The sequence below is a fragment of the Clarias gariepinus genome, chromosome 22 (genome assembly GCF_024256425.1).
Source record: "Clarias gariepinus isolate MV-2021 ecotype Netherlands chromosome 22, CGAR_prim_01v2, whole genome shotgun sequence".
NCBI lineage: Eukaryota > Metazoa > Chordata > Actinopteri > Siluriformes > Clariidae > Clarias > Clarias gariepinus.
In genome coordinates this window covers 9,715,536-9,725,154 of record NC_071121.1, presented here as the reverse complement: position 1 = coordinate 9,725,154, position 9,619 = coordinate 9,715,536, and positions in this window count along the sequence as shown.

The following is a 9,619-nucleotide window of genomic DNA, read 5'->3' as shown; positions in this document are numbered from 1 at the left end:
GAAATAAATGGGAGATTAGCATCTGTAAGAAAGAAATTCTTTGGGGGGGAAAGCAGGTCTTTTTTAGTAGCTGGTTGTTTGTTCTGTAAAAGTAATAAAGCCATCCTTTAGCAGCTATTGCTTTGGACAGGGCTGGTCAAATACAAAAGTGAGATCTGTTTCACCAATGCACATCCCATGTGTTTGTTGTGTAACTGTGGCAACGGATACTCGCAACTAAATCGTTTCTAATAGCGCGATTGCTATTGAATGTAGTGTAGAGTAATGAATAGTGCAATTTTTCTTTTTTTATTTAAAAACCTTGTTGCCCAGAAATACACTTTGGAATTATTAGCAAATATCTTTGCATTTCATATTTGATCCTCAGTTTGGATTAAGGTGACTTATACAGCAGTGACCTAGCACTGCACTGTTATCAGTTCCATAGTAACTGCTCCAGAGGGATGTAAGGATGAGTCTATCTCCCTGTGATCGCAGATCCCTATGGGAAAGTTGCATCACACGCATCTTGCATCATTACCTGGACTTGCTGCTGCTTCTCCATCCGTGTCCTCTGTGTGTATTCTCATGGTCTGATTAGGGGAAGAATAATACACTGTTTTTGTGAGTCATACCCAGATACTAAAATGCAGATTCAATTCCTTTATATACAAGATGCCAAATTTAAATTTAATTGAATTAAAAAAAAAAAAAAAAAGCTTTGTAGAATAGTTTGATGCCATTTCATTTTTTTCCTCATTATACATCAGAGTAGTTGAGGATTAAGGGTCTTCCTCAAGGGCCAAACAGGGTCAACTTCTTGTTGGTGGTGGGGTTTGAACTTGGGATCTTGGGAGCCATAGTACAATGTCTTAACCACTGAGCTACCCGTGCCCTCACCCTGCTACTTACTGCTTAAAATCAACCCCTTCAAACTAGTTGTTAGAACCAACGTCAGACAACCCTTTCCGCTCATGTAAATTTGCATACTTTATCCCCACCTCTCCCTGGTGTCAACACAAACAAACAAACACCATGACAGCGAGCAATCAGGTTAGCATATAATAGCATTTATATGTTAGCATAGATGTAAGCAAAAAGTACAACAACAAAAACAACTTTTTTTTCCCTGAATCGCCTCCGAACCATCTGTGTTCAATCTTTCATTACTGCTAGTTAACTTGAACATAACCTTACACCAATTCCCTGACAGGTTCATGACTCACCTCAACATGACTCTTTGTTTACCGCTAATGCAAGCTACAGTTTTAACCAGCTTTTATCATAAAACTGAATACCAGATTTCTCTCTAGATTTACAGGACTGTCCATCACCAACATAGTTTATCCTCTTCCCCTTTTGGCTACATAGTATTGATAAGAATTTCACACTACTTTCACCACTGCCAAAAAAGTACCAAAATGTGGTAGCGTGTAGTGAATCTTTGTCTAGTCTGTCTTTCAGTAACTCCTGCATTGGTTGTGTGGTGCACCTTCACTTTACTACATAGGAATTTCATAAAAATGACTTATACTCATTGTGGCTTTACTATCCAGTCACCATGTTGTTTTTGTGCTGAGAGGGATGCTAGTGCTTGTATGGTAGTGATGGGTCGTTCAGGAATGATTTGTTCTTTTTGAATGTGACTTTAACATGACTCAAAAGAACGAGTAGTCTCGGAGAGTGATTTGTTCATTTTTGAATGGGCACGCATGCACAAAGCATCACAAAACCTCTGTAGGTTATGTACAGGAAACAATAATGAGTTAGTTACCTTTAAGTCTTTTGGTCCGAATTGTTAGATTTTTTGTTACTGTACGTGACTCCCATAGACGCTACTGTTCGCAGTGCAATAGATTCTAACGAACAAACGCCTAAGACTAGAAGTCTCATGAGAAAAACTGTTCAATTCTGTTTCCTGTTTAATGCACTACGTAGCGTCCATGAGAGTCACGTAACAAAAAAACAAACCATTTGGAGCAGAAGATATAAGAGGTGAGCCGCTCATTCTGTTTATCATAATATGTCCTTAGCTGCATTGTATCATTATCATTATTAGGACTATAGCCATACTTTGTGTATGTAGACGTATTGGGAGTCTGTTTATTGAAAATTTAACATTTTATTTTATTTCTGATCAAAACAATGAAATGAAGTAAATGACTCAAAAAAAAAATCATTCATTTTGATGAACAAGATTCAAAGAACCGAGTCACTAAAATGATCTAAACTTCCCATCACTATTGTATGGTGTGATGCAGCTTTCATTTCTTAATTTCTTTAGCCAATAGGTACTTACTGGGGTGTCTCACCACTTAAATATAATTTAACACCCCATTCCCAAGATTTAAAATTGTATTACCTTATCTTTACTTAAAGTGCTTGTAAGTCTTCATTTTCACATCTTTTATGTGGACTAAGTGTTTCCTCAATTACAGTTTTACTCAGGCCAATTAGAAGGTAATTGTGTTTTTCTTTCATTGGAAGTTCCCATAACCTGCATTGATGCCATACCATGGCAGAGGTAATTCTAGAGTTTTCTCGGCCCAAATCAAGTATGAAAATAATTCCTCATGCTCCCACAATAACTCTTTCATCATTTGAACCTGATGAAAAAAAAATCCATAGACGTGATAACCTGGTCATTCAGTATGTTCGGGTAGTCAGCTGACTTTATTATATTGCCACATAATGTTCCTGAATCTAGACCTGGCCAACTGATGCAACCTTAATTCATAACACTGCCACCAGATGCTGGTAGAGTGGCCACTTTGCATGATATGTGCATCATTTCCCTTCTTGTCCTGACACTCCCATTGCTCTTGAATGGGCCACATAACCCTTTTTCCCCAATGCTTCAAAGTCCAAACTAAAAAAATTTTCCCCAATTAGTCTCACTAACAAATTCTTTATGTGAACATAGGAGTTTGGCAGTTTTCATTGCATTGTGCATGTGGAAATGTTTGTACTTTTAGTATTAAACATAGCTATGATTTGCATTGTTTATCTATTACCATGCAACTTCACCAAGTATTTAAATGATCTCACATCATAGCCATGATTTTTTTTTGTAGCTACATTTCTCCTACAAAGTTGCACTGTTCAGCACTGTTCTTCCAGGTTTTAATAATGTGTTGGACAGTTCTTAGCCCAGTTACAGTAATTTCAGCAAAAAGCTACTCATTGCATCAGTTAGGGATACAATAATTCTATAATTGAATTTCAAATAGTGATTTATTTTGTCAAGCAGTATATAGTATAGTATAGTATAGTATAGTATAGTATAGTGTAGTATAGTATAGTATCATTTCTTTTAACTGTTAGACTGCCATGAAATGTGATAAATGGTTTTGATGATTCATAAAGACAGCAGGTGTATTCATGCAATATAATATTATGATGTGTTGTCCTGTGCAAAGCACACATACTTTAACAATGCCACATATGCCCTGAAACCCAGCCATGCAGACATGGCATTTAGCAGACGACAATAAAAGGAGAGAACTCTGGGTCAACATTCAGCCCTGTTTTCTAAATAAACTCTATAGTCCTTGATTTCCCTTTCAATACTGTGTATATAACAGAGCCAGCACAGGTGTGTTTGATAGTGAGCAGGTTCAGGCGAAGGGTGGCTTTATTTCAAGGTGCATTATGTTGAGTCAACAGCCACGTAATGGACTGTCTTTTAATTTGAACAGAATCACCTACATTTTCACTTTAATGGTGGCCATCATGACTTTGTGAGCTGGTATTTACTGGTGTTTACTGATTGCGATCAGCTTAGTGGAGGATGTATTGTCATGCATTATTGTTGTCTGAAAATGATTATGATCACAATGTTCTCAGAAACCATACGACACTGCTGATGTCCAGATGTCAGTCATTTCCAACATTTCTCACTATTCTAGGGGATATTTAAAAAATATATGATTAGTGTGCTTATTAATAACACAGGAATACAGAATATATAAGAATATGATTTTAGCCCAAAAATTCTGGAAATTCAAAAGGCATTTCTTTATTCCCTTACATAAAATCTTATGATATGTAAGACTCCTGTCATGTCAGCTAAAATAATGGTATAAATGAAACCTTGCAACAAAATGCTAAAACTTTTTGCAACAAAATTTTACCCCAATGAAAAAATATATGCAGTCTAACAGTTTACAACTCTTATATCAACCCATAAAACACCTATATATACCACTGGAAAAGGAATGTGTGTACAGTATTTATGAAACATGTAAAGAAAATAGCAAATGTAAATAGTTTCAACTTTGCACCCAATAATTAGTCGTTAATTGTTTGCTTACTGTCGCTTACCTGGGATGAGATGGCACTGGGATGGCCATGGGAAGAAGGCATGTCAGTGGAGGCAGTGTAATGCTCAGGCCAGTGTTCTGTTGGGAAACTATGGGTCCCATCATTCATGTACATAGGATTTTAAAACCTACAACATACATAATTATACTATAGAAATTCATTTTCTTTTGTGAAACAGTGTATAGTACAGTATAGTATAATTTAGCAATCTTCATTCGTTCCCTATCGCGATTGATTTGAGGATCTGAGGATCAGTTGACGGGTTATACATCCCATACTACCCAGCCAAAGTGTCTATCAGATGCCTCCTGATGCAACCAATCCATTTTTCTAACCAGACTTGGGAGTGGCACAGCATGCAGTGCCACTCCCAAGCATGGTTGGAAAAATGGGATGGTTGCGTCAGGTAGGTCATCCGGCGTTGCGTGCAGATCGGAAGGTCTAATGTGGCGGCCCCTTGACAGGAGCAGCCAAAAAAAAAGTAGTTAGGCTAATTTGCATGTCTTTGGGCTGTAAGAGAAAACTGGAGTACCAGGAGGGGAGAACATGTAAACTTCACGTACACAGATCCGAGATGGGAATTATACTCATGAACCTGGAGGTGGGAGGCCACAGTGCTAAACAGATAATTGTGCAAAGTATCATTATTTATTTTACCTGAAAGACTGCCACTCTAATGACTTGATAATTGCCTTCGTTACTTTTTTTTGTCATATGAACAGCCAGGTGGGTGTAGTCCCTTAATAAGGAATGAGGTGGCATCAGCATGCATTATGGGAAGAAGGCGAAGGCTGGGCCAACCTACCCATAATGTGGGTAGAATATACAGTATACTGTAATGCAAGGTGTTGACTTGGACTCATGGCCTTGGCCTCTCATGAATTCACCAGATTTCTATCAGATCGAGCATCTACAGTATGGGATGTGTTGGACAAACAAGTTATCTGATCCATAGAGGCCCCATCTCACAACTTATAGGACTTAAAGGATTTGCTGCTAATGCCTTTGTGCCAGCTATTACAGCACACCTTCAGAGATCTTGTAGAGCCCATGTGTTCAAAGGTTTAGAAGGTTTTGATGGCACTTCCTGTTCATATGTGTATTTATATTCATTTTAAAGCCTTTCTGGGTTTTCAGATATGTCAGGTGGAATGCAAGTTATTACCGTCATAATGTGGTAATTTACCACTACCGCAAAAATATAGACCTTTCCAAATGAGCCAATTATTCGTATAATTATAGATATTTTTGGTAATAGAAAAACAAACGAAAACACACAAAAAAACATGATCATGTGTATTTCTTATATTTCTTTGCCTATTTTGCTCAGTCATGTTTGTATAGTTGGTTAAAATGAAACAAAAGTCAGTTTATCATATTGCCTAGGTTGAAAAAAAAAGGATACATCATTTATACTGCACAATCCTGAGCCCTACATATGTTTATTTAAAAAAAGCAGCAAAAAAAAAAAAAAAAAAGCTAAAGAACTTTAAGTTCATGTTACTGTTACCCTGATTAAGGCATGCTTTCTGTATTATTATTCCTGCTACTGTAAAGGTTAAGACCACAAGCTGCACCTTCTGCACACATAAGAAAATGAAACCAAAACCATAACGTCAAAAAAAAAATCAGATCATTGCTGTGATTACAAGTGCTGCAGTAAAAGCATAAAAAGGTGTTTTGAAATATTAATCCATTGTCCTTATGAATAAAGCTGTATGCCAGCCAAGCTGTTGTGGAGAAAAGGAACTTCAGTAATTGCTATGTCTGACTCCTTCTTTCTCTTCTATGGCAACCACGTTCCATGTGGACCTTTAGACTCACTAACACACACACGCACAGGCAGAAACACACACCTTCCTGACAGCCCCTAGGGGCCAATTACTTGATGATGGTGAGAGGTGACAGTTTGGGGCAGAGCTGCAGGTACACTGGTGCAGCACCAGAGCAGTTACTCTTCAGTGAACATGCTTTCATGATAACAGTAAAAATAATATATATGCATGCAAGTCATATGTATATATATATATATATATATATACTTTGACTTGCATGCATAAGCAGTTTAATAGAATTTAAACAAAAAAGCAGTTTAGTGCAGACATTACCATGAGCATTCATTTCCGTTTTACAACAGGGCCTTTAATCATCCCACCCATGCTAAGCTCTCATTTTCTGAAAGGACAACGCAAATGTCTGTAATTAGCCAGGATACACCTTAACCCAACAAACAAAAGCAAAGCAGGTTGAATGACAGATGCCTGTGAAGTATAAAAAATACGAAAAAATGGTGAACATATGTGAAGATCTTACAGGCCTTACTACTTGCTTTGTAAAAGGTGCTAGTGTCTCATGAAGTTATATTGAGACGAACCTAAAATTCTATTCAATTTAATTATAATTTTTTTTGATAGCGACATTTAGGATAATAAGAATTATTTGTTATTTTATGCAGTAAAATTGCTATACAACAATCAATATTTAGTATGAAGTAATTTATTCTTCAAAACATGCTGGATCCGTCAAAAAGATGCCTGCAGTACTCTGGTGTCACCGTAGAGTACAATGGTTTCCTGCATGATTGCTTCCTGCAGATCATGCACAGGAGATGGTTTCTTGACTGCTACTGCCTTCAACATTGCCCAGCAATTTTTTATTTGGTTTAGAGTCTGGAGCTGATTCATTCTTACATAGCCAATCCTTCACTATTTTTCAGTTCTTTGGGCACAAATCTTCACCCAGATAGGACAGAATAGTGAAATCACCAGAACTGTGCAGATCAGACATAGGTTGTCTTTCTACATTTGACCACTAATGCAGACAGAATGCTGCTTCCTGACTTTTCATTTTAAATAAACATGTGTAGGGGTCATGATTGTACAGTATAAGAATTGAGAATTGATTGTTCTCAATCCTTAATCAACTGCTCTTCACTATACCCAAAGAAGTTTGTGACTACAGGTGGTTGTGCCCCTGCTGTGGCCATCCCAAGATCAGGAAATAACTTAAAAACCCTGTTTATAAAAGCTGGAATCTTTTAAGAGGATGTTAGAAACTTGTTTCTTTCTATGCCTTTTAATTATATACTACTAATATTAATAGTGTTGCAGTGTGACCTGTAGCTTTTTATGTTGTGTTGTGTGTCTTTGCGTATATGGTCTGTGTTGTATTTGTTGTAAAACAGCTTGTTAACATGCTGTTATAATTTGATTTATAGATCCTACATACATAGCATGACACCTGCTTTAGAAAATGGAGAAATTTTTAGAGAGAATGATGCAAAATAACAGTCACAATCTGAAGCATGAAGCAAAATCAACAGAAAAACAAAACCAGATGTTTAACCATGACATTTTCAGTTTCCAGTAATGATTTCAACATCTGTTGGCATCTAGTACAGATACAACAAATTTATCAAGAAGTGTCTAAAACGTGTCTTAAAAGAACTAGCTTTCAGGTAGGAAAAAAAAAAACCTCGAGTTATGTTTCAAAACCTGTCCAGACCATCCAAAATACGAAGGTTAGTTTAATAGTGAAGTTATAATAAAAAGAACTCCTGTAAATTCTAACAGACAGCATTTTAAATATATTTTGGTCGTTATTTTGTTCTAAAGATATGCAATCTTTTGCAATGGACTTTATGCACTCACTGTATTTGGTACTCCTGCACATACAGTAGGTTTTGTTTTAAATATTTAATTATCCAATCATGGGGCAGGCGAGCAATGCATCAAATCATGCAGTTAAAAAGATTCAGTTTATGTGCGCATCAAACATCAGAACGTCAGTGGCTTTGACCAGGGTGGTCAGAGGAGAAACACCAGACTGGGTCAAGTTGTCATGGCGGTTATGATTCTAAAAAGAGAATTGTATTAAAATACACAGCATGTTAAACCTTGTGATAAATGGACTAGCAGTAGGCAACTCTACCCCTTGAGACAGCAGAACAGGAATTTGGTGGGCACAGGTTCTCCAAAAAAACAGTTGGAAATGTGGAAAATGTTTCATAGTCTAACACATCAACCACATCTCACCAGAGTTCCTTGTATCAGATGTTGATAGTGGTATCATAGTGGTGGGGTCTTGGGCCTTTAATGCATTCATGATTAATTCATGAATGTGACAGTGTACTACTGTACAATGAACTCAACAGTAACCAGATTCATATCCAATAAATCAATCTTTATTGGGATGGTCAAATATAAGATTTGCAAGATGAATGTGTGACTGATAAATCTGTTTTTATTATGCAAACATGTACCAAAATCCCACAGGAATGCTTTTCACAAATAATTGAGAATAATATTTAAAGGGTGTTTTACCCATCATTGTTATAATGTTTGTTTCAAAGTGCTCGGTCAACGTATGCATCACAAAATGTATGGTTTTTGAATTTAAATGGTTTATTAAGGATATGTAGATGTTGAACCAAATGCCTTTCTATGTACATTAAACAAAAAAATGATATGAAGAATGACGGACCATAAAGTACATATACAGTGTTTATATCAATTCATTTAAATCCTATAGTAAAAGTGAATCAGTGTCTCTGTCTTTAACTGTATATGATTCTGATGGTGTTAACGTAAAGTTTAGACACTAAGTAGACTAAAGATCCCGTGTCAGATGACTACACAGCTCTGTGTGCAGCGTTCTTGGTCAGCGTCGGCATCTTTACCCTGAGACCTTGACCTGTTGGAAATGCTCTGGGCTGGTGATGAATGTGCTTTTGCGCTGGCTTTGCGTGACAGTCGTGCCTGATACCTATCTCTACCCAAATAAGGTTTGGTTGTGCTCCACCGCTTCACTCCAAACCCTCATTTAGAATGCAAATAAGCAAATGCTAAACAAAGCACACCTTTCAGCAAGGCCAATTTCCTGGCCTCTTTCAGTGGCAGTAAAAGTAGGGGCCTCCACTCCTGGACAGCGAAGGAGAAGAGCTTCGTCTAGTTCCCCAGCTAATGGAAACGGCTCTTTGTTTGCTGCAGTGACTCTGATTAACATTTTCCTGCTTCAGTGATCAGGATCCACAGCATGCTAGGCCTCATGATTCCCCAGAGTGAATAGCTAACTAGAGGCCAGATTATGGAGACCCCCCCAAATAATTACTTTAGAATGTGTTTTATGGTGCAACTCGAACCATTCCAAGGGCCTAATAAACCTCAATTTCATGAATCATAATCTACAGGCAATGGGGCAAATTAAATGGCGTTTCTCAATATTATTCTACATACAAACCTGTATTATTGTCTCTCATTAATTTCCTCTGTATCTATTTAATTCATGTGATCAACTCATTCTCTGTCATACTAGTTAT